The sequence below is a fragment of the Balaenoptera borealis genome, assembly GCF_965194805.1.
Source record: "Balaenoptera borealis genome assembly, chromosome: 14".
NCBI classification, from domain to species: Eukaryota; Metazoa; Chordata; class Mammalia; order Artiodactyla; family Balaenopteridae; genus Balaenoptera; species Balaenoptera borealis.
The window spans coordinates 3277678-3302795 of NC_138875.1; the positions used below are offsets into that span (position 1 = coordinate 3277678).

The 25118-nt window shown below is 44.4% G+C and overlaps 1 protein-coding gene across 3 annotated transcripts in view; it reads right to left on the reverse strand.

The window, feature by feature from the left end:
- Nucleotides 1–25118, reverse strand: part of TSHZ1 (teashirt zinc finger homeobox 1) — a 213705-nt gene that overhangs the window by 8287 nt on the left and 180300 nt on the right. For 2 of the 3 annotated variants that reach the window (XR_014233957.1, XR_014233958.1), the window contains exon 2: nt 15420–20731. The gene's annotated coding sequence lies outside the window, so the exon portion shown is untranslated. The remainder of the gene's footprint in view (nt 1–15419; nt 20732–25118) is intronic. The other variant, XR_014233956.1, reaches the window with a different exon arrangement.

The window sequence follows — 25118 nt, forward strand, 5'->3', positions numbered from 1 at the left end:
TAAATATAAGTTCCATGAGGGTGGGATATTTTTCTGATTTCTTCCCAGCTGAGTCCCAGAGCCTAGAGCACATAAGCAGGACACAATAAATATTTGTGGAGTGAATACACCTACCATTGTGCCGTCAATGATCTAGAACCAGAAGAACAGTGTCAGGTAGCATAGGAGAGCCTGAAGGGCTGGACAGTTTCGTCAATGACAATCTCTAAAATATCTCTGATACAAACTGTTAATATTCACCACTGGTGCTTTTTGTGACAACTACTACAGGTACTTGTTCCTTATTAGCAGAATGACTTTACACACTTCAAATAAACTAATACCCCTTTTCATCTGCTGCAGGGGGTACAATCAGGATGGTCACATGCCAACAGATAAAGCAGAGAAAGGGCTGAAGAAGATGGGAAAGAGAAGGAGAAGGAATTTACCATTCACAATGTGATATCTGTGCACAATTTTTTTAGCATGTAAATATTTTTGGATGATTTAGAGCAAATTGTGATTTATTTTGAGGCGCTTCAAAATTCATTAATTCACAGATCAAAACTGGTCCCCCTGTTTCTCTCTGTTCATTAGTCAGGTAATCCTTGAAGCCACATGATTGGTATAACAGCCCAAGATAACGTGAATAAGTAGACAAGAGCAGAGTCTTAGAATGGAGTCTTAGGAAAATCTGGTTCATGAGATGGAGAACTGAGAAAGGACCCAAGAGAAAAAAAGAATAAAATAGGCTTTTTCATAAAGTATAAGAAGAATTCTGAAAGGCAGAGTAATTCTTAAGCTGAAGTGAGATATATTGTCAAGAAAGAAAGGGCTGGATTGTGTCAAAGCAGCAGGTTTAAAACAGTAAAAATTTAGAAGTCATTGGCTTTGGCAATAGAGCCGCTCAAATGAAATCATTACAAATGTATATATGACTATTTGTAATGTTTTATTTTGATATGTGTGAAGTTAACTTATAGAGAATTTGCAAAAATAATACAAGGAAAATTCACGTATTATTTACCCAGATTTGCCAGCTTAAATTTTGCTACAATTTGCTTTATCATTCAGGAGAAAGAAAGAGAGAAAGAGAGAGAATGCCAGAAAGAGAAACAGAGCGAGACAGAAAGGGAAAGAGATGAATACTTTTTCTGAACCATTTGAGAGTAATTTGTCAACACTAGGCCCCTTTACCCCTAAATACTTGAATGTGTATTCTGAACAAGGACTTTCTCTTACATGAATATAGAACAATTATCAAAACCAGAAAATTGAAACAATACTATTATCTAATCCATAGTCTATATTCAAACTGTGTAAATTGTCCCAATGGTGTCCTTTAAACGCCCCACCCCCAGGTCAGGAACCAGTCTGGCGTCTCATGATGCATTTAGTTGTTAGGTCTACTTAAGCTCCTTTCATTGGGAACCGTTGCTAAGCCTTTATCTTTCTTTATCTTAATATTCTGAAAAATACAGATCACTTACCCCATAGAAGTCGTTGAATTTGAGTTTGTTGATGTTTCCTTGTACTTGGATTCAGGTTATGTCTTTTTGGCAAGAATTCCACAGAAAGGTCATGTCCTTCTCATTGCATTATATGAGGAGTGACATGATAGCATTCTGTCCCAATATTAGTGATGTTGCCTTTGATCACGTGTACAAAATGGAATTCTCCAGGTTTTTGAACTGTTCCATTTGTAATTAATAAGTAATTTGTGGGAGGTAATTTCTGGGAGATATAAACAACACCCGTTTCTCATCTTACTTTCACCCACTATTTGTAGCATCTATTGCTGATTTTCTAGTTCCATCACTGTTTTATCCATCAGAATTTTTTTTTCTTTTAATTTCAGGCCTTGCACTTCTCCACTCTGAAATTTCCATTTATTTTTATAGCTTTTATTTCTCTGCTGAGGTTCCTGATCTGTTCACTTATTATAATCACATTTTTCTTTAACATATTTATAAATGTTTTTTTAAAGTCCTGAAGGGCTAAATCCAACCTAGATCTGATCAGTGTTCATTTCTTTCCTTCTCTTTTATCTGCTTTGGTAAATGAGAAATCAAACAGGTATGCAAATCACTTAACTGGAGCTATGCAAACTTGGGTACTAGAGAAAATGAACATCTCCAAAGGAAATCTCTCTCTCCTTTCATTATATCATATATGCATATTCATGTACATGTGTGGATAATTTAGGAAACCAGCGTTTAGAGAGCTGCAAGTTTATATGCCTAAGGAGAACATTGAAGTTGCTGCCATATCTCTAAAATATACCCAAGATACTTTTCTAAGTGTCTCCATTCTGTCCTGTCAAAGCCACACAAATTTTAAAGTAACACTCCAAATACACATTTTCCTCTGTTCGTTCTCTCCTAAAAGTGCTGTTCACTGCCCCAAACCTATTTTTTTTTTTTGATAAATAGGCACATGTATTTAAATCATATCTCTCTCTACACGTGTATGCATTTTTGCTCTGTGTTCTCACTTTTGTCACGAGTAACACGCATCCTGGGTCCACTTCCTTCCCCATCGCGTTGAGTCTTGGACTGCTGAGGGAAAATGCCGTCTCCTACCCCAGAGCCAGCCCTACTCCTAGGTGTCCTCAGCTGTTGTAGGACTAATTCAGCCAACGTTCGCTGGGAGGGAGTAAACTGATGAGCAGAGAAAACGCAGGTACTTCCCAAGTCTGCAAAGAAGGGACGGGAAAGTCCTCAGGGTTGAACACCGACTGCATGAAACTGGGAAGTTTCTGCTAGAAGGAAATTAGAAAGGCTTCTACAAAGAAACTAAAGTTCCAGGAACACTCTGTTGCCACCCTGCAATTTATTGTCATCCCCTACTTGTAACTCTAACCTAACAATGTGTCATCTTTACTTTTCATGTTATTTATTTACAAGTGCATTTTCAGTATCAACCCCTTCATTCATTAATTCTAATGCGGCCTTTTCCAATGTCTACTTACCATTTTAAATACTTACTATAATTTACAGGGCTTTCTTGAACACATCCAAGGTATATTATATGGGGCTAGCTTAATGGAAAGTCTTATATACCAAAGCAGGAGAAAACACATTTAATTTATGATGGCTTTGAATTTTGGTCATAATTTACTCATGGAGACCTATTCATACAAAGCAATACCAATACAGTTTTTCAGAAGCAATCAAAAAGTAAAACAATAAATGCTGATCCTTAGTTTTCTTTCCTGAAACCACAAAGATATTCTATTCCAGGATTATGCAAATTATACTTAACTGCCAAATACTTAAGGTTTTTATAATTGCTCTTGAGCTAATTCTATTATGTTACATTTTAGAGGCATTTACGCCACCAGAAATTCTCAAGTTTATGTGTTTCTCTTTCCTCCTTAAAAATGCTGTCAAAGGTTTACTGCAGTTCAAGATTTGAAAACACCCAAAGGAATGTATAGGGAAACTTTTTTCAGTCACTCAAAAAATTATACCCAAAGAAGAATCATGTTTGCCAGATCTCTCACGTGACCCGCCTTGCTCTCATCCATAGACCAGAGCCTCACCTAAATGAGGTGGATTTTTGCAGAGTAATGGGTGCATCAAACACCCCTCATGGGAGCCTGGCGGTCTCTAGAAAGTCTTCTGCTCTTTCTTCCAACAAGATGAAATAAATCATTTCTCAGGGTGCACCATAGTGATGGAAGTTCACACAGAGACAGATACATATATTAAGAAGAAAGGATCCCTGATGCAATGGCCTTTGAGTTGAAAAAAAGATGAGGCATCTAGGAGCACAGATAGCTGCAGGGCAGGAGGACGCTGCTGCAACACGTGCCTCCAGGGTGGCCAACTCAGTGACGGATGGAAGCCCAGAGGAAGGGTCTCTTTGGAGACCAAGGAAGGCTTCTCAGAGGAGGTGTGTTTGCGCCGGACTCAGGGAGGAGTGCTGGGTGTTTGAGGCAGAAGACTCATGTAATCAAAGAACACAACACGGAAAACATTGAAAGGACAGCCCCAGGGGGGCAGAGGGAGGTTATGTGAAGGTGACTGATGATTCACAGGCCACAAAGCAGATTTGGACCAGATATCTAGGGCATGATATGTAATATCTTTAATGTAAGATATTTAGGCTTACTTTTGTAACCAGTGCAGGTCTGAGGGCTGTCTGAGCATAATCGTGACATGATTTAGGAACAGGCATCAGGTAATGCTGGAGAAGTAGATGGCTTGGCAGGGTGACTGTGAAGGAGCCATTGTCCTCGTGTGTCCATCAGGCTAGAGTGAGAGTCTCAATTAGGCCAGAACAGGAGACTGAGAAGCATAAGTGAGAGACTGGCATAACTCCATTGTGCATGAAAATCCCCTTTTCTATGACAGATTAGAGAAAAGCTCTTCGCTCATAGAGAGAGTAAATAGGGTCCACTCTTTATTTTTCAGGGGTGAAAAATGAGAAGAATAAGTTGGTTAGTAGATGCAAACTCTTACATATAGAATAGACAAACAACAAGGTCCTACTGCAAACTCTTACATATAGAATAGACAAACAACAAGGTCCTACTGCATAGCACAGGGAACTGTATTTAATCTCCTGGGATAAACCAGAATGGAAAAGAATATAAAAAAGAGTGTTTATACCTGTGTAACTGAATCACTTTGCTGTACATCAGAAACAAACACAGCATTGTAAATCAACTATACTTCAAAAAAAAAAAAATTAAAAAAAAAGCCTGTGGGGCATCATTTATCCTTAAATACGCCAACAATCTTCTCCAGTCAAGCTGGTTCACAGAAAAACCTGGACTTTCTTTGAAAGAACTGATTCTCTCAGTGGAGGAGACCCATGGAGAAAACAGGGATTCATTTAATGAAGAGTCTAATGAAAGGCCAATGATAATTAATCATCCCCTGTGACTCGGCCCATAAATTGTGGAATCTCTCATTTTCGTGCCGTGTAATAGGTGTGGGAGGAGCCCACTGACATAAGAAGATTGTAGTGTGACATAATAAAAATCACCAAATGGCGTTTTTAAACACCTACAGATGGTTGGGGTGCCGTCCTAAGCACAACGAGGGCTGGAGGAGTGATCTCGCTAATGTCTGCTCCCCCGCATGGGGGACAATGTTTCCCGTAACTTATCCACGTCCTGCCTGCTCACAAATGCTTCCGTGAGGAACCCGGGCCCATGAGCATTTCAGGGATCCAGACATCCAAACCTGGAAGGAAGGTGGAAGGAGGGTAGATGGAGGGGCAGGGGGGAAGGAGATGCCCAGAAAGGCGGCAGACAGGCGCCAGCCTGTCTCCAAATCCGTTTTGCTTTCTCTCATCTGGGGCTGCTTCTTGCCTCGGCCAATGTTGTGTTGGCACTTCTTCTGGCTGGAAGACAAGCCTGGCCTAACTGTATGGTTTAAGTTCTCGAAGAGAATTCTCAGCAGATGAGCTAAATATGGCCAGGCGGATACTTCAGGACAATTCCCAATTGTTTGAAATGAAATGTCTAAAAGCCTACGGAACTATATAGATTACCTTTACTTTGGTATTGGGTTTTATTTTTGGTCTTGATTCATAAAGCTGTTTGGAATTAAAACCCACCTTCCACGGTTTTCCAGAGAGAACCGTGCTTAGAGAACCTCTAAGTGATTCTTCCAGAAACACTAATCTTTTCCAGGCGAATAGTGGTTAATTATCTTAAATTCAGGTTCACATCTTGTCCCTCACTCTGGCCTCCCCGTAATCCTGCCCATTTTGTAGGAAAGAAGACTGAGGCATAGAGCCCTCAGTTGGATGAACTGCCCAAGGCCGTGTGCTGGAGCCGAGCTGACACTTGCGCTCTGCCCCTGGATCATCGAACGTTCTGTCCCACGATGGCGGAAGTAGAGAAAGAGGTGGAAAAGCCCCACCACGGCCCACAGCTCAGATGGGACTTGGTGGAAGCTCCAAGCTCTTTGGAAAACTAGAAAATTACACTTTTTTAAATTTTTTTTTTTTTTTTGGCTCTTGGTTGTGACTTTTAAGTTGCTCTCATTTTATCCACCAAAAAGGAGTGACCGTGTTTTCATATCTTAGTGACTCGGTTTGCACATGATCTTTGTGAAAACGTAAGATTTTATGTAGGTTTTCTGCCTCTGAGCCTACTTGGCAGAGAGGCCCCTCGTCCCTTCTTAGCACTGGTCTCGGTTGTCACAGGGAGGGCCACCCCCCTCCCCGGAGCTTGTCTATCCCCTCCCGCCTCTGCCACGGCCACCACTTAGCAGCTGGGAGTCTGAGGCCTATGGGAAATTAAGGGCTAATTTTCAGTTGGTTTTATCATGTTCTTTAAGTCACCACCTCTGGCCAGAGACGGCGAGAACTCAGGGTGTCCTCCTGCACCCGTGTGCTTCTTTGAGCGACCACTCTAGGACCTGCCGGCCCCTCCCTGGCCCTCCACGAGGCTCAGGACCCCACGCATCGCCTGTCCCTGGCTCCTCTTCTCTCTGGGGAAGAGTCCTGTCTCCCATGTCGACGGGGGATCTTGCTGAGGGCAAGACCATGCCGCTCACTCCTGTGCTGTGGAGCTACAACCCTGAGCTATGGAGCTATCAATTTTATTTAATACATATGTTCACAGTTTAATAACAAATATTTTATAGGCATACATTTCTACACTCATGTATCTGCATGTGCTAACGTGCCAGCCTATGTGCTGGCTACAGACGTTCCACCTGCAGAGACAATGAGGGTGATCAATAGCTTCTGGAAGGGAAGCTTATGACCAGTCATGCATCAATAAGTTTGAGGTCCTGGGACAAAATTTCTGGAAAGTCCTCCTCTATCCCATTACCTGCAAAGTAAGCAGGTTCTCTGCAGCCCTCCTGTACTGCCCGGGCTTCACGCCCAGTGTTTCTGACGATGCAAAGGACAGGAACGTACGTAGCAGGTGGCCATCACCCCCGTCCTCTCTTGTTCTCCACTGCTTTTCTTTTCAACCTCATAAAGGAAAGGGCCTTAAAGTGCTCTGACCCCAAACAAAATGTGCTCATAGAAGGTTTAAAAAGCTGGTTTTATGCATTTCATAGGCGATAGTTGTAAGTGGATTTGAAGTCCCTGTAACACTTTACAAATTTCATCATCCACACTAAGCAGAAGCTTAGGCAAACTGTGATGGTTCAGGAATTAACCCTCGACCCGTGTTCACTGGTTTAGTCTCCAGGCCTTGCACAAAGGTGGGGATGGGACCCCTGACTCAGGAAGTGCCCAGTGGGAAATCGGCAGAGGCAGAGGGGATGCTTCTCCCGCATCTCTGCGCACCTGGTCTCTGCCAGGTACTGCAGGAGGGGCATGAAGATGGATGAGGCCGCATCCCTCGCCTCAGGGAACTCGCAGATACACAGACCTTCCATGCATTCCTCCTTCTCATACTTTTTATTTCTTCTCTCTTTTTTTCATGTCTGAGGCTAACTTGCTGATGAAGAGATTTTCTCCCATTGGCAGCTTGGGAACCTACTGAATTCAGTGAATGATCAGGTCTGGGCAAAGTTTCAAAGGCAAGGGAGTTCATCTTCTGGGCCTTTCTGCTATTTTCATCAGCTGCTTCTTACCCACGTGCTAAGCATTCTCATGCAGCCTCATCTATCTTTTCAATAAGAAAGTCAGTTGATAAACTAATTCACACTCGGGTGGGCTGTTAAAGCACAAAATGTTGGCAGGAAAAACAACACCTAATAATAAATCAGGGCTTCCCTCGTGGCGCAGTGGTTGAGAATCTGCCTGCCAGTGCAGGGGACACAGGTTTGAGCCCTGGTCTGGGAGGATCCCACATGCCGTGGAGCAGCTGGGCCCGTGAGCCACAACTACTGAGCCTGCGTGTCTGGAGCCTGTGCTCCGCAACAGGAGGCCGCGACAGTGAGAGGCCCGCACACTGCGATGAAGAGTGGCCCCCGCTTGCCGCAACTAGAGAAAGCCCTCACACAGAAACGAAGACCCAACACACCCAAAAATAAATAAATAAATAAATAAATAAATAAATAAATAAATAAAATCATACGACGGTAAAGTTCAGTAGCCAGTAGGAAGATGTTCTGGGGGTAAGGATAATTCCCATTACTTCATGGATCGTACAACAGAGACGCCCACTGTTTATGAGTCTTTCTCTTGGAGTAACGTGTTGCACAGAACAGCCTCAATCTGAATAATAGATCTAAACACTAAAAAATGAAAATTGTTCTAGACAGCAATTAACAAGTTAGTCCCTGCCAAAAGCCCACCCTTAAAATGAAGATTTCGGGACTTCCCTGGTGGTCTAGTAGTTAAGATTCCACACTCCCAACGCAGGGGGCCGGGGTTCGATCCCTGGTCAGGGAACTAGATCCCACATGCTGCAACTAAGACCTGGTGCAGCCAAATAAATAAATAAAGTAAAACATTTTGTTTTTTAGAAATGAAGTTTTCTTCACTGATTAAGGCCATTTAGTGAAAAGAATTTGGACTTTTATCTCTCTTGCATCCTTGAACTTTACAGATTACAGGTTAATTTCACTTCTCAAGGTGGAAGAACTTAAGCCAATCAAAACTCATCTTTGAGAACACAAGTGAACCCAGCTTGTTATCAATTCACTGTTTTCTCCTGAAATGCGCTTGTGGCAGTGCTGTTCTCCCAACTTTTTCTGGGAGCATTCAGACCTTGTCGGGGCCAGATCCCCGTCAGTCACCTTCTTGCTGTTAGGCCTTCAGCAAAGCGCCTTCCCCAAACCTCTTTGCTCAAATGTTACGGTAGACATCACGCTGGCCTCATAGAATCGTCCAGAAGATCAGGGGACGTGGTTTGTGGACATGCCCAGCGTGACCCTCGCTCAGAGCCGGCTCCTGAGGGGCTGCCTTTGTTTTCAGGGCTCTTTCACTGTTTTTATCCTGATTGAAGCCATGTTTATCTTCAACTCTATTTCCAACATTTTCTCTCATTCCATATACATCAGTCAAGCCTTTTTTTACTCTTGAGGTCAAGAAGGAGCAACATTTATCTAACTGTTTTCTCTAGAACATGAATGCCACCAGAGATTCTCACCAAAGCCTCTGAGATTAAAGAGGTCCAGTGGACAGTTGCATTTGGAAACCATGGCAACCTTGGATATTCACAAAGCGTACCGATGTACAATAAAGGCTCTGAGAAGTCCTGTGGGTGGGGTGGAGCTATTATACTTCGGGGGAGAATGTTAAAGAAAAAATAGAGCGTTTTAATTTTTATAACTGATCTGATGTCACAGCAAAACTTATTGAGCCCAATTAGTAAGAGCACAGTCTTTTCTTTTTAAAATTCTCAAGTCCTAGCTTAATAAACTAAGGGTCAAATTATTTTCTTTACAACAGATTGAGATATAATTTACACACCGTAAAGTTCACCTCTAAAGTACTCAATTCAGTGGTTGTTACTGTATTCACAGAGTTGTGCAACCACCACCATACCTAATTTTAGAATCTTTTCATCGCCCTGTGAAGAAAACCTGCACCTATTAGCACCTACTCCCTCTTCCCCTTGCCCTTGCTCCTGGGAACCATTCAGCTGAATTATGTCTCTATAGCTTTACCCATTCAGGACCTTTCATATAAATGAATCACACGATGTATGTACTTTTGTGACCATCCTCCTTCACTCAGCGTAATGTTTCAAAGATCAACCACTTTGTAACCTGTGTCAGGACTGCATTCCCTTTTATGGCCGAGTAATATTCCACTACACGGATATACACCATTTTGTTTGCCTGTTCATCAGTGGATGGGCATTGAGGTGGTTTCCACCTTTTGTCTCTTATGAATCATGCTGCTGTGGACATTTGTGAGCAAGTCTGTGCATGGACATACGCTTCATTCCTCCCGGGTGTATACCTAGGAGCAGAATTGCCAGGTTAAAGGCCAACTCTGTGTTTAATGTTTTGAGGAACTGCCGGGGTGTTTTCTAAAGTGGCTGCCTCAGCTAAATCTCATTTGATTTAAAAAATCGGGCGTTAAATATTCAGACAAAGCAAAGCCTTGCCAGGGATGTAGAAACAGGGGCTTTGATTTAAAGAAAAAAGTGCTTCATGGTCAACCCAAATGGAGCAAAAGAACCTCCAAGTTCAGGTTCTACAGGGAAGCTCCAGCATCTCCCTGCATTTCACACATTATGAAATCCCGACTATGAGAAAATCGTGTCCCTGCTTTCAGGCTCCACGTTAAGAACGACTCACTGGGTTCCTTCCAGTTTTCCCATCAAAGTACTTTTCTCTTAAAACCAGTCGTAGTGTGTTTTATGAAAAGTGGTCTTGACTGACCCAGGCAAGCCCCAAGGATCCTGTAAGTGGAGGTCCTGGATTAGGGCCTGAGGCAGCTCCCAATATTTCTTTCTGCACCATCACCTCTAACTTGGTTTTATTTATATTAATGCCTGAATAACTGCCTCAAACAACACCTTGCTTCAAATGTCTGGCAAGTATAGAAGTAAAGAGAGGGACAACCTGGGGTCAACACTCCAGAGATGCCCTTAATCACCCTCCCCTCGGCCCAGAGGGAAGCTCCAGGTTTCCACCCTGCAAATGCTTCCGGATGGACCTTTCGTAGCATTAAGACATGATTTCAGCCAACGGCACAGATATAAGTAAAATATAAATAAAACATATTTTGTTGCGATCGAGTTATTTAAAAATTCTTACTCATCTGTGAATGATACATAGAGTAGCTCTCTAATTACCAAAGTTGTATGATGAAGACAATTTGGAATTAAAAAAAAAAAAAGAGACTACCGATTTCATAGTTAAGATGCAATGACATATATTTCAACAATAGTTAAATCCACCAATTCCACCTTTTTATAACAAGAATAAAGATGTTAGCAGTATTAAGAAACCCGATCTTTCTCCTTTTGCCTCATACTTGCCTGTCTCAAGGCTGGAGGCCTATTAGCAGGTAGACTATTAAAATGCAAATGGGAGTCAACCCAAGTAGCTCTGTCTTTGAAAGAGATGGATGGTTGCATCCTCTACCAAGTACTCCAGCTACTAGGCTGGTCCAGTTTCTCCCACAATCAGACCGGTTCTGGAATGGCCAAGGTCTAAGAATGATCGCTTTCTGCTTATGAGAAGCCCCACTGCAAATTATTCAGGGGTGTCTAGACCTATTATACCATGTAGATGGATACCAGGAGGGAAAAAAGACTCCAAAACAATTGACGCAGTAGCTTGGTCTAGTTAATAGCAGGTGATACTGAGTTCTCTATTCCATAACTCCGTGCCCTTAATAACATGAAAGGAATGTCCCTCCCTCCTCCCATAATTTGCTACCAGGCAGAGCCATCAGCCACAGGAAGAATAAAACCCCAAGTTAACTATGTTTCTCATTCATCAGTCCCTTTTAAGAAAATTTTTTTCTTTCATTTTTTCTGCTTCTTGACAATGTATCTACAAATTCTTTAACCAGAGAATTGTTAGGGATCATTGTTTTGGGGGTCACATATCTTATTTGCTGATTCTTTTTCTCTTTCATAGAAGGAATAAGAAACCTAAGTGAAGCTTCACTCCAGGTCTCTGTCAGTCCAATGGCCATCTCCCTGACTAGCTTAATTTCCATTGATGGAATGTTTTTGTTTATGATCTTTCAGCCAATTATCATTCAATATGCTTTCTTAGGAGACTGTGACATTAAGGATAAATGCACACGACTTACTGGATGTGAGCTGTAACTTCTGCTAAACCAATGACATATGGTATATGATTTGAGAAAGTTTTCTTGGCACATTGTCAAACATATTCTTGAAAACTGGAAAATTCAGTCGGTGATCTATATACGAAAATCACATTGGAACCGGAGAGCACTACTGCACAGTTGTCTCTGATAACTCACTTAGACTCTGACTTGTATTCTCATGGTATGAGAAACCCGAGAAGTAATTCAATCTAGTGTCCTCAAATGAATAGGGATTTCTGTGTCATAGAATTCTTTGTGAATCTGCCTTCCATTTACAGTGATACTTAAAATTCTACATGTTTGATCTCAGTTATGTTAGATGAGTTACCTTTTCCTCAACTAATTTTATAACTCAATAAAAAAAATCCTATTTTTACTTTTTTTCTTAACTCTGACCTTAAATATATAAACTTATTATTTTTGAACAGATTTGCTTATACCATGAAGCTTAAAAACCAGATGTAAATAATAACTGTAATTATCTCCTGTTTTACTTTTGGAAATGAGCAGTATATTTGTGTTTCTTCACATTTTGGTTCTTTCCTACATGGTTGTTGTCGCTCAGGAATCAGAAGAGGACACGAGGAGCCTCTGGAGATGGAGAAAAGGAAAAGGATAAACGTAGCATCTGCTCACCTTTCAAAAGTGGGAGAAGGATAATTTAGCAATTTCAGAAAACAATTCTAGAACATTCCTCAAGCCATCCATTGGCAGTCCCCTAGAAGAGCAGCGATACTGAATAGCTATCAAGTTATTTTGTAAAAAGGAAATTGGGCCAGAAGAAATTAGTATCCACCTGTGACGGAGCATTGCCCACACAGATGGACAGAGGGGCCACGGAGCCTGCAGTGGCCTCCTTCTACAGGGTTTCTCCTTGAGACGGGCCGGGCACGTTATCGGTGAGGGCCTGTAGAACTCTAATTGCCTCTTAGAGCCAGTGACATGGGACCTTCTAATGGGTAAACCATTTCATAATGAGTCCCTCCTGGTCCTTTAGTAAATAAGTCTCTTGGGAAGCAGGCCAAGAAACGTCAGCCCTTCTCTGAGTTTATTCCTAGACTGATTACCGCCTTGCTTAATTAAGGTCTCTGTATCAGATAGGTGTACAGTTGGCTGGAAATGTTTTCAGAGGCTTATATTCAAATTGGGGGTGAGGGACATATTAATTTTATTTTTTATTCCATAGGTAAAATATTCCATCCCTCCTCCCAGTAGAAGCTTTTTGTGCTTTTCGATGCGCCCCGCCTCAATCGATAAACCACCCAATGACATGGGCGGTCACGTTTCAGGTACCAGCGGCCAGGACCGAGCAAAGCCCTTCCTTGTTTCTCTTGCTCTGGAGATGTTCAGAGTCTTTGTATCAAAACAGAAGCAAACAAACCAATGAAAAAATAAAAAGGCTTACTCCCAAAAACCCTAGGTATAAGACTTCGACTCCATTGGAAATCGAATTTCTTCCATATTCAATCAATATTTAATAAAGAGAGGAAAGGAGCTCATTACAAAGACCCTCTTGTTTCTCCAAAAGTCACCTATGTGAGACTCCAGAATCTCAAGGAGCTAAGTGCTTAATTGGAACATTATATATTCTCTTTGCAGCCAGCAAGCACGCACCACTTCCCGAGAACACGCCTCAGCCAACCTTTCTCCTGGTCTGTATGGGGACTGTAGTCAAGGGCAGGCGTGGGAGCAACGTGGGAATGAGGGACAGCCAACTAACCCGGAAGCAGCTGGGGCTGTGGAGAGCTGAGCGGTTTTACAGGCATATCCTTGAGTTTTATTTTCAGTTTAAGTATCGCTAACTAGTCTGTACCGGTCACAGGCTTACTGTGGGGAGTTTATGCCACATCATCTCTATTCTCTCTTCCTTAGCAGCGCTTAATGAGTTGAAGAGACTGGAAAGTTGTTCCCAGCCAAGCCAATATCCTATGAGTTATAAATGACATTTCATCCTCATATGCAGATTTCCTGCGCCAAAGTGAATTATTTACAAGGTAGAGCTTGTGGGTTCCAGCAATCAGCTGCCTGAGGTTTACACCTACGCTCCAGTCTCCACTCTCCTGCTGGGAGAATGTGAAGGTTCCCACTGCCCTTTAAGATCTGAGGATGTAGCAGGAACAGCTTTTCTTCCTGAGGCAGGCACTCCCTTCTCTGGGACGGAACTGAAAAGGCGACGAGGAGCAGAAACCAGAGCAGTAAAGCAAGCCATCCTAAGGCTGAGTCTTCCTGCTCTCCTACGGGAATGCAAATGAGGACACTTAGGAGGCTTTAAATTCTGGGAGACCTTTCTGCACCATTAGAAGTGATTTCGTAACCTCGAGTTTTTGTTAATTAGTATAATAATTTCCTACAGGATGGGTGAACATTCAAATTTTCTCCTAACAAAAGCATTGTGTCCAGCAGTTTGCTCTATCTTCTGGGGAGTAGAAAAGTTTGACACATCCTTTCTGCCCCCCAGAATCTTCGGGTTTGACAAGCCTCCCAACTTGGAAATAGAAGAGTCCAGATGATGTAAAAGTAACAGTCCACAACCAGACAAATCCACCAGTGGAACCAAAAGATAGCTCAGAAACCTATTTAAGTTCATATGAATTTGTAATCTATGATATAGGTGGCATTTCAAATTAGTGTGGAGAGGATTTTTTTTTTTTTTTTTTTTTTTTTTTTTAGTGCTTAGGGAAAAATCAACTACTTGTTTGGAAAAAAATAAAGATTCCTACTTCATACCACAAACAAAAATAAATTTCTGCTAAACCAAGACCTAAATGTAAAAAGGTAAAATCAAAAGAGTATTGGAAGAAAATATGAGAGAATATTTGTAATCTTATAGAGAGAGTAAACAAAATGAAATAATGGACAAAATGACATATTTGGCAACAAAATATTATAAGCTTTTTTCCAATAAAAACCAGACTAAACAAAATGGAAAGACAAGTGACATACTGGGGAGGGGAACATTTACAACTAACTATTAATATCCCATATTTAAATAAAGCCAACAGACCTAAAGAAAATGACAAGCAATTCTCAAAGGAATAAAGAATATGCATAAACAAGAAGTACAAGTGATAAATAAACCTGTGACGAGATGCTCAACCACTATGATTAAAGGAATATGGAAGTAAATAACAATAAAAATACACTTTTTTCCAAATCAGATTTTTAGATGTAATGTCTTGCTGGCACCGATTGCTATTGAGGATGTGATGAAATCACAATTTCTGGCAGGAACAACCGACTGATGCAAAATTTTGGAGGGCGATTTGGCATTATCTGATAAAAGATGACATTTGCATACCCTTTGACCATACAATCTCACTTTTATGATTTTATCAGAAAATAAAAGCATAATAAGGATATGTCTCCAGGGATGCAGATTGAATACTGTTTGTAATAGGAAACAGCCTACAGCCTAATTATCTATCAATAAGAGAACAGTTTAATAAACTATGATAGATTCATAAAATGGGATGTCATATTCCCATTAAAATCTGGAAGCAACCACGTTTCCCTCAATAGGGGAAGGGGTAAGTAAATTGTAGTATCACCATTAAACTGAATATTATGTAGGTATTGAAAAGAATGGGATAGAACTACAGCGAGAAATGAAAGGATTCGTGCTCTCTAGCAAGAGAATAAAGCAAACTAGATAAATGAGAGATGTTATAGATGGGTGAATAGATGATGGATCAAAGCTAGACAGATAAATGATTAGGTAGGTAGGCAGATAGACAGATAGATGATAGACGGTCTAAGTGATCATCACCCACCTCTGTTCTGGGAGAGCCCCCAGCCTCCATGCTGACCTGGGGCACTCTTCTCAGGACCCCCGCCCCCGGCGGACCCTCCTTCTTCTTCCTTCTTCCTTCTTCCTTCTTCCTTCCTTCTTCCTGCTTCCGTCCTCTCCAGGAAGCACCAGGGCACCAGCAGGCATATCACACATCTTTTCAGCAAAGCCCACACAGGGCAGGGGTTCTGTCTCCTTCCTTCTTGCAGTCCCAGCCTCAAGCACGCAGCAGGTGCTCACAGAGGTGCGTTCAGTAAACAGAAAAGTAACCGTTAATATAAATATATTAATTTATATGAATATAAATATATTTATATTATATAAATGTTATATAATATTAATATATTTATATTCATATAAATACTCTGAGACCGAGGCCCGTTCATTACCTTTCTTTACTGCAAGAAAATGTTCAACCTTTGGTGATAAGTTTTATCTCTATAATCAATACTAACTTGGAATCCATCAGAGGATACATATGGATACCCATGCTAGATAATCGCGCGGAGTGTGTGAGTGTGTGTACGTACGTGTGAGAAAAAGAGAGATACAGAGACAGAGGCACAGAGAGACTCTTAGAAGTTGTTGTCCTAAGCAGGTTGAAACCAGGAGTTTGATTTTTGCAAAATATTTTTGTTTGTTTGTTTCCTAAAGGAAAAACTATGAAGAGCACGGCACTCGTTTGAATGTCTATGTGTCGAGTTTATTTTATTGATTCCTTAAATATATTTGGAGTGTCTACAATTTGCTCGTCCTTGTTCTAGACAATAGAGAAAATGTGTCGAAGTGGACAAGTGTTGAGGATGGGACCTTGGGGAAGCAGGACGTCCTAAATCAAGGATGGACCTGTGCAAAGATCCTGAAACCACAGGGAGCCTGTCAGAGTCTAGAAACTGTGGCGTGTGCTCTGTTCAGTCTGGCTGGAGTGTAGATTACAAAGCAGGGCGGGGGCAGGGATGCTGAGAAAGGCACTGGAGGGGTGAACAGTTCACGCTAAACCGTAAGTGGCCTTATGCCCTGCTTCTTCCTGGAAGCACTGGGGCGTCAGTGAAGGGCTGTAGGTACATGAGTGACATGGGATCCCTGCTCCGGAGAGAACAGCTCAGGAGCAGCTTGGAGGGTATTGGAGGGGCGAGATTAGAGGCCTCCAGATGCCAGTGGGTAAATATCTCCTCTAAGATACAGGTTAGAGGCCATCAGCTGGAGGCGGGTAGCTTCAGAGGAGACAGAGGAAAGGAAAGCAGACAGAACTGCAGGTATTGAGACCTCGCAGTGGCAGAATCTGGAGATGCTTTCGTTGTGGAGGGAGAGCGGGGATGGACAGCTGTCCCGCACCCGCTGGGATTTCAGAGGCAGACGTGGACAGCAGAGGGAGCGCCTCTGGGAGAAGGGCAGTGGGAGTCCCTCTCGTACTTCCTGACCCTGAGGTGCCCAAGGGACGCTCCTCTGGGCAGAGGGGCCAAGTAGCGTCAGCTGGGAGGTGTGGGGCCCCGACCTCACCCGTTACCAGCAAGTGTCGCAGTGTGTCGCTGCGTCAGGACGCTAGGAAGCCCAGGACGGGGAGCAAAAGGTTTACAGATATGGTGAGTGCTACGGGCTGAAAGTCCGTGTCCCCCCAAATTCATATGTTGAAGCCTCAACCCCCAACAGGATGGTATTTGGAGATGGGGCCTTTGGGAGGTGATTAGATTAGATGGGGCTTGATGGGATTAGCGTCTTTTTTAAAAAAGGAAGAGACCAGAGCTCGCTTGCTCTCTCTGCCATGTGAGGACACAGGAAGAGGGGGCCGTCTGCAAGCCAGGAATCAAGTCTCCCCAGGAACCAACTCTGCCAGCCCCTTGAACAGCCTCCAGAACTGTGAGAATAAACGTCTGTGGTGTTTTGTTAGAACAGCCCAAGCCAACTAAGATGGTTAGACTACATTGGATTCAAATAATAGTTAGGATTTGAATAAAAGGAGGGGCAAGGGAACAACCTTGGTGGAAAGAACGGCCTTGAGCCTGGAGGTAAAAGGACAAAGGAAAACTGACTTCTGATCAGAGAACAGGTGTCCTTGGGAGGCTGTAAGTGTGCTGGGTGCAGATTTCCCTCCAGTGGAGCTCCCGTAATTCTGTAGTCGGGAGCTCCCTGACACTCGGCCCTCAGAGCATGGTCTTCAGGGCCCACGTGTGATAATCACTGGGGAACCAGCTTTGCCACAGCTCGAGGCCCAGGGGGCCAACGCGTTCTTTTGCTGTTTAATGTTAGAGGAACCTGAGTGACTGTGTCCGGCTGCCCAATGGTGCTTCCAAACCCTGGAACCTTCCCCGATGACGGTCATCGCACTAAAATTGTCACCCAGCTCCCAGCAGCATCTAACGTCAGACCAGCCCTCTTTCCACAAACCAGGAAGATCCTGCCAGAAAAAGCAGCAGGCAGCAAAATCTTCTTGGTATGTGGTTCAGGGATTCCCCTTCCTTCAAAATCCAATTAAAGGCTGGCAAACGGAAAACTTGCTCAACTGAGGATTTAAACGGAAATTGGCTATTTCATTTAACGGTTTGTTTTTAATTCACTGGTGTTTTGCTTTTCTTTCTCGCTCCTTCCTGCCTTCCTTCCTTCCTTCCTTCCTTCTTTTTTTCCTTAACAGAGTTGCCTGCATTCAACTGCTACAGACACTCATAAAAAGGAGATTGAGAATCCTTCTAAATAATTTTTGTTTTCAGATGTACGTTCTCTCTCCTGGGGGATTTCGACTTCACCTCTTTGAGGCCAGAGGATGAGAACGGTGTTGAAACTAGCACCTCAGGAGGCCTTGGGCCTGGGGGCCTTTGGAAACTTGCACGCTCTGGTGTCCAAGTTCTATGCCAGGAACAAGTCACTCAGCCCACAGCAGCAGAACAAGTGTAATGATTCGATTTCTTATAGCCGCTGTCACCTTCATTATATATTTGCTGGTGATTTATTAGGGTCTGTTCTACCTGTCTCCGTCTGCAGGAGACCTTGTATTGTTGAATTCCTGCTACAGGGAGGACAGAAGTGAAGGAGCAGATGGGATTATGACTTATTTTCCAATGTTGAATTTATAAAAAGATCCTTTGTCAGACATCGCACAGCAGTTTGTGGGATGAAATTAATCCTATGAATAAAATTGCTAACCTCACCTAAAATAGGTGCTTTATTTAAAGAAGGATCGATGAGGCTTGCTAAATATTATTTTTAGTGTTGATAAAAGATTTTCATAATCCCAGGCTGCAAACATTAAATAAATGGGCAGTTCTGGATGTTACATGCTGGAGCTGGCAGGCAGTGCCACCCATGACATTGGTCACCAGGCTGCCCCAGGCCTCCTGTCCCTCCACCTCAAGCTTGGAGCGGGAGAAATACTTGTGTTCAACGCATGTGAATCTACGCTTGGGACACATCTCACAGCGTCATCTCCCAAGGAGCCTCATTTGTGACTTAAACAGCAAGACGTTTGGCTGTGTAACAAAAATCACACTCACGGCTGAAAGGCCCCACCCCTGGGCTCTTTGATCTTGGCCCAGTGGCCTCATGAGTTCTGGTTTTAAGAGGAGCATTGGCTAGTCTATTATTTTGGTGATGGTCCTTTGTGGCAAGGTATATAAATAGAGTTTACTTCACGGTTCATGTACCCTCACCTCCATCTGTATTCCTTTCTATGTGGCTGGGAAGAGCTGTGAGAAGCCAGTCCACTATAGGCGACTGGTTTTATGGCCTTTGATTTTGGGGTCTGGCCTCGTCAGAGAATGATTCCAAAACTCTTAGCTACCCTGAACTTAAAATTCCCAACACCATCATCAAGCAGTGCTAACTCCTATGATCAAAATCCTCAGCCTCAAAAGTAGGAAAACTCTGGAAAGAAGTTTAAATTCAAAAACAAGTTCACTGTTGGAAACAACCTAAATGTCCACCAACAGATAAATGGATAAAGATGGTGCGGTCTATATGATGGAATGCGGTCATTCCATACAGTGGAATATCACTCGGCCAATAAATAGAATGAAATAATGCCATTTGCAGCAACACGGATGGACCTAGAGATTATCATAAGTGAAGTAAGTTAGAAAGAGAAAGACAAATATCACGTGATAGCACTTAAATGTGGAATCAAATATGACACAAATGAAATTATCTATGAAACAGAAACAGAGTCACAGACATAAAGAACAGACTTGTGGTTGTCAAGGGGGGGGATGGTGGAGGGATGGATTAGGAGTTTGGGGTTAGCAGATGCAAACTATTATATGTAGAATGGATGAACAACAAGGTCCTACTGTATAGCACAAGGAACTATATTTAATATCTTGTAATAAACCGTAACAAAAAAGAAAAAAAAGCTCATGGAATAAAAATAAACATTGCATTTTATTCGAATATTTTGATCATATCCACCAAAAAAAAAAAAGGAAAAGAAAATGCCTTTTTTCCCCCTTTTGTCTAACTCTCTACGTTTGAAGTCATCTAGGAATGCAGTTGAATTACAGCAAATAACACCATATTTCTCTCCCATGGAACTTCATATTGTGGATTTCCCTTCCCTAGGAAGAAGAACGTAAGGGGGAAATCAGATTGTATAGAAAGCAGCAAAGCGTTGTCACTCTTTAAAAAGAGCTCCACGGAGGGAGGGAGGAGACTGTGACTTTTGCCATAAGAACGTCTGCTTTGCTCTTGAGTTTCACTCGTCCCCTTTCCTACCCAGCGATACTCTGGAGGAGAATGGCCGGGGCCACCAGCCCTGCGAGATACGCCCTGTGAGTGGAAACGCGTCCGCTGGTGCACAAAACTTCTTCATTAGGACATCGAGCCTGTAGTCATATTTTCAATCGTGGCTGTAACTTTTTTCCTGGCAAGTGCTTTCACTCATTTCGGCGGCACCTGAGGCCCCGTGCAGTACACAGCAGCACAGTTTGAGACATGGCTATGATGTTCTGTACATCATATAGTTGCTAACAACCTGTCAAAGTCATCCTGACACCAAACTGAGAAGCTGATGGTTTGGGTAACGTATTAGAGGAGATGAAAAAAAGAGAGAGTCCTCATTACTGTAATAAAAGCAGCAGAGACACACTGAGAATCAATTACTGATTTGTGACCTAATGAACTCACCCTCAGTCAAGTGGAGAGCGGCATCGAGCCTCTTACATTATCAAATGATTTAGGATGGAGCGCTGTCTGGAGACGGCAGCTAGTCGAGAGGCAGAGCAGTTTTCTGAAATCGTCGCAGCCTTAATTACCTTGTTCCCGGGTGCGGAGATCAAATGGGGCGACCGGAGGTGCTGAAGCCCGAGCCAGCTGGAAACGAAGAGGAAATAATTAACACCAACAAGAGCGACGTCTGAGGTTGTGACACCTCCTGGCGGAAGCAAGGAGACTCAAAGTTAAGGCGGCCGCAAAGTCCTTGACTCGCCCCCTCTGGCCGCCTGGCTGGCTGGTCCAGGTGGGTGATTGGCGTGGTGGCCGCGGACGGAAGAGTCCGAGCAGGTGAGGTGGACGTTCAGATACCCCAGCACAGCCCTCGGCCGGAGGGGAGATGGGCCCAAGGACGTGTGTGCAGGTGGGGGGCTCCCTGGTCCAAAGTTAGGGGGGGTTGATGGAGGGTATGGCCCTGAGTCCAGTGCCCACACTTGTGTGTCTCAGAGAAAAAGATGACAACAGAGCTTCTAATTAAACACACACACACAGAACATTCTTGTCACTGATGGAACAGTTTGGTTCAGTCTTTCATCTCCTAGAGTCTTGTCCAGACGCCGGGGTCCTGCACGGCAAGCAGAAGCCGGGAGATGGTCGTCCACAACCTCAGAAGCCACCTCCCGCTGGTGGCAAGGCACTCGTTACCATTTTTTGAATTAAATTCTTGGAGCCATTTTTCATCTTGTGTGTCACTGTGGTGCCCTCCTCCTTACACACGGGGAGGTGGCTCCTTTGTTCCCGGAGTTGCAGGTGCATCCTGGGTACCTGAGTCCCCGACATCAGGGAAGTGCCTGGGATCTGAGGATACAGGCTCCAGGGTCCCGTCCACACTCTCCCGCATGGCTTCTAGTCACCTGGGCGCCTGCACAGTTCCTTGGGCCCTTTGGAGGAGGGAGACGTGGCTCTGTCAACACAACACCCTGGGAAGCCAGCTCATGTGCTGCTCACGACGGGATGAGTGGGGTTCATCTCCGCATCACTGGTGAATCAGCCCCATCAGCACCACATGTGGCATCATCGGGCTCTGATGACACTTCAGGAAGGGGTTATAAATGATGACTCATCATTGAGAAAACTCGCACACAAATGACTCACGGCTGGAAGAGCGTTTGGACAACAGGGCGTTGGAGGAATGTGTGGGTTGTGTGCTCTCTGCAGGAAGCCCGTGCACCTGGGGAGCAAGGAAGCCCCCTCCTGCAGCCGCAGGCCGTGAATCAGGTACAGGGGTGTTCAACACCCCACCTAACCCCAGACAAGTCACTGAAAGCATCCCTCCTCGACCTCAAGTGGACGTAGGAGTCACCCAGTTAAATGCAGATTCTGATTCATAGATGTGGAAGGGGCCAGAGATGGTGCAGAGGTCCCACAAGTCCCAGGCAGTGCCCCTGGCTGCCAGGCCTGTGGGCCAGCCTCGGAGCAGCCAGACCTTCGTGCTTCTATGCCTGCCCACACCCCCCGGCCCTTATCAGTAGGGCCAATGTGCTAAGTAAACCCCAGGAGTACAATCATAATAAGTCCTATGAGCAAAGTACCACCCAAGGGAGGTGAATGCAGTCAAAGTCCTCCAGAAAGGATCTGGAGCGCCAGGCCCCTTGGCCAGCCCGGTCTTCAAGGCCCACTTTTGGGACCGTGACCTTCCGGGCCCTCGCATGGGCAGAGCGGAATCTCCAGAAGATGGAGGGCAGTGTCTGTTCATGACCAGGCAAGCACAGCACAGCCTAGCAAATCCACCCAGGCCTGGGGACCCTTCCCCCCCAGCTGCTCAGATCTCTCCATATTTGGTTGAGCCTGACATGGGAACAAGGTCCAGTCATGCAGGGTAATTTGCCAATCAAGAAACCAAGTGCCCACCGTGAAGCAATAGGTTGTCCAAACATCTTGTGTAACACACTGATGGAACTGTCCAGATGGAGACTGAACGGTCAAGAAGAATTCCACGACGCCCAAACATGAGATAAGGAGGGAAGGGGGACTTGGCACTGGCGGCCACCTGCGCTAAGCAGCCTCTTGTCGAATGAGAGCCAGACTCGGGGCCTGGTCGCCACGGCCACTAGGGTGCCGGGCTGAGCCATCCTTCAGCGCCGCTCTGCAGTGCGGGCCCTGCCCTCCTGAAGGCTGGATGATTCATTGGATTTAATATTGTCCCGAGTCTCACTCCAGGGAATGCTGCAGGAATGTTTTTCAAAAAAGAGGCACAGCCATTAAAAACAGTCCGTATGCCCCAGCCTGTAAAAGAGGTTCTTTATTAACAAACAGCGATGGCCCCAAATAGTCCACCTGCTGTGCCGTCCGAGGGGACCCGATGGTTAGGGCCACATTTTAGACGATTTTACCTTCCCTCCCCCCTTATATTGAGGTCCACCTGGTGAGGGGTAACATCCTCAGTGGGAAAGGCCCAGAATGGAAGCTGTATCCCACTCACCTCCTCCCCCTCCCCCGCGGGACCTGTAAATCCCCTCCCCTCCCGCTCGGCAGTACGAGTCCCCCAGTGCTGAGGCTGGTTGATAGGAGGCCAGGGGATACTCAGGGACCATCTCCCTCATTTCCTCCAGAGGCTATAGAACAGCCCATGCAGATGTTCCCTGGTGTTTACAGTCTCTCCAAGTTTCCTCCGTCTTCTGTTGCATTTTAGCTCGAGCACGGAGGTGTGTGCCAGCCCCACCTCAACGTGAAGTTCCTCCTTCCGTCTCGGTGTGGGCTGTTCCCACTGGTTTCTGGACACCCATGAGACGGCTGTGTCTTCCAAGATTCTGACGCTCCTGCCACTGGCTACCTGGACCAAACCCCCCAGATCTCCCTTTCCTGTCGTGGGCTAAGCTATTTTTAACAGAAACAACATAGTAAATATATTTTTTAATATCCTCCTGATCACATTTAAACACTGACGTGTATTTGCAGCTTCTACCTCCTTTAAGTTTAAATAGGATGACAAGTCTTTGCAGAGAACACATGGTTCCTGGAGCTCATGATCTTTGAAGGAGGCCAACCTCCAGAACGTTTTGGGCCCATCGTATCCTGGAGACGGGAACTTCAGGAGGAAGCATCTTGTCTTGTCTTGACCCTCACTGTCACACCCAGCCAGACATCACCCCCCGTCCACATGCTGGGCCGTCCAGCTCTGCCCCATGGTCATGAGCAGGTGTAACGTTTATGGAAAACCAAATGTGATTTAGGAAGCTCCACCTCCCTACACACATAGACAATTCAGTAATAGTGGACCTGCAAATCTGACCTTGGCCCCTCAGATGTCTGTCAAGGCCCACTGGTCACCTGGCCCATCTCTCCCCTCCACCATCATGTCTCACCCGCCAGACTCTGCCCCCTGGGCCCACCCAGCAATCCACCCTCAAAAATCATGTCATTGTTTTTCTTCTATTTGCCAAGGTAGTACATGTAAATGGTAGAATATTTGTACAACAAACAGTAAAAGACACAAGAAAATCAAATTTCCCTGGTGATCCCACGCCCAGAGATAAACATGGGTACCATTTTGTGGGACTACTTTCCAGTCTTCCCAAATTCGATTTCAAAAATAGCACAAGGGCTTCCCTGGTGGCGCAGTGGTTAAGAATCCACCTGCCAATGCAGGGACATGGGTTCGAGCCCTGGTCCAGGAAGATCCCACATGCCGCGGAGCAACTGAGCCCGTGCACCACAACTACTGAGCCTGTGTGCCACAACTACTGAAGCCTGCCCACCTAGAGCCCATGCTCCGCAACAAGAGAAGTCACTGCAATGAGAAGCCCGCACTCCACAACGAAGAGTAGCCCCTGCTGGCCACAACTAGAGAAAGCCCGCATGCAGCAATGAAGACCAAATGCAGCCGAAAATAAATAAATTAAATAAATAAAATTTTAAAAATCCTATTAAAAATAGCACAAGACATGATATGAGATCTCTTGGAAGATGTCAGACTTGAGCTTCAGAAGACACTTGGAACGCTGTGACTTTTCTGCTGTCTTTCTGAATATTCTGCTTTCATCTCCTAGCCTGGGTTCTCCTCCTGCACCCGCTCCTTAAGTATCAGCACTTTTACTGTGAAATAAAGGGTGCTTGTCTGGTCTTTTGTTCTGAGTCTGCATTCTTTCCCTGAGTCAGTACACTCACTCCTTTGGCTTTAATTACTACTTCTAGATGATAATAACTTCACATCGGCTCTGACCTCTCTCCCAAACGCCGGCACCCTGTTGGCTTGCCTCCTGGATGCCTACACCATATGTGGAGCTGGCAGGAACCAACTCAACTTCTTCCTGCTTCTCAGGCGCCTGTTCCTCCTTGTCTCTGCTGAAGGTATTGCCCTGTTCCCACCCTGAAGGGTTAGCTCTTTTGGTTCCTCTGTTCTTCATTTCTGTCTTGCGTTGGGTTCATCAGATATTTTTAGCCTTGCATTTTGATTCTTCTATAGGCTTTTTAGCTATACCACTTGCATTTTTTTTAGGGGTTGTTCTAGGGATTACATTAGCACCTTTAACGTACCCAATTGCAGGTA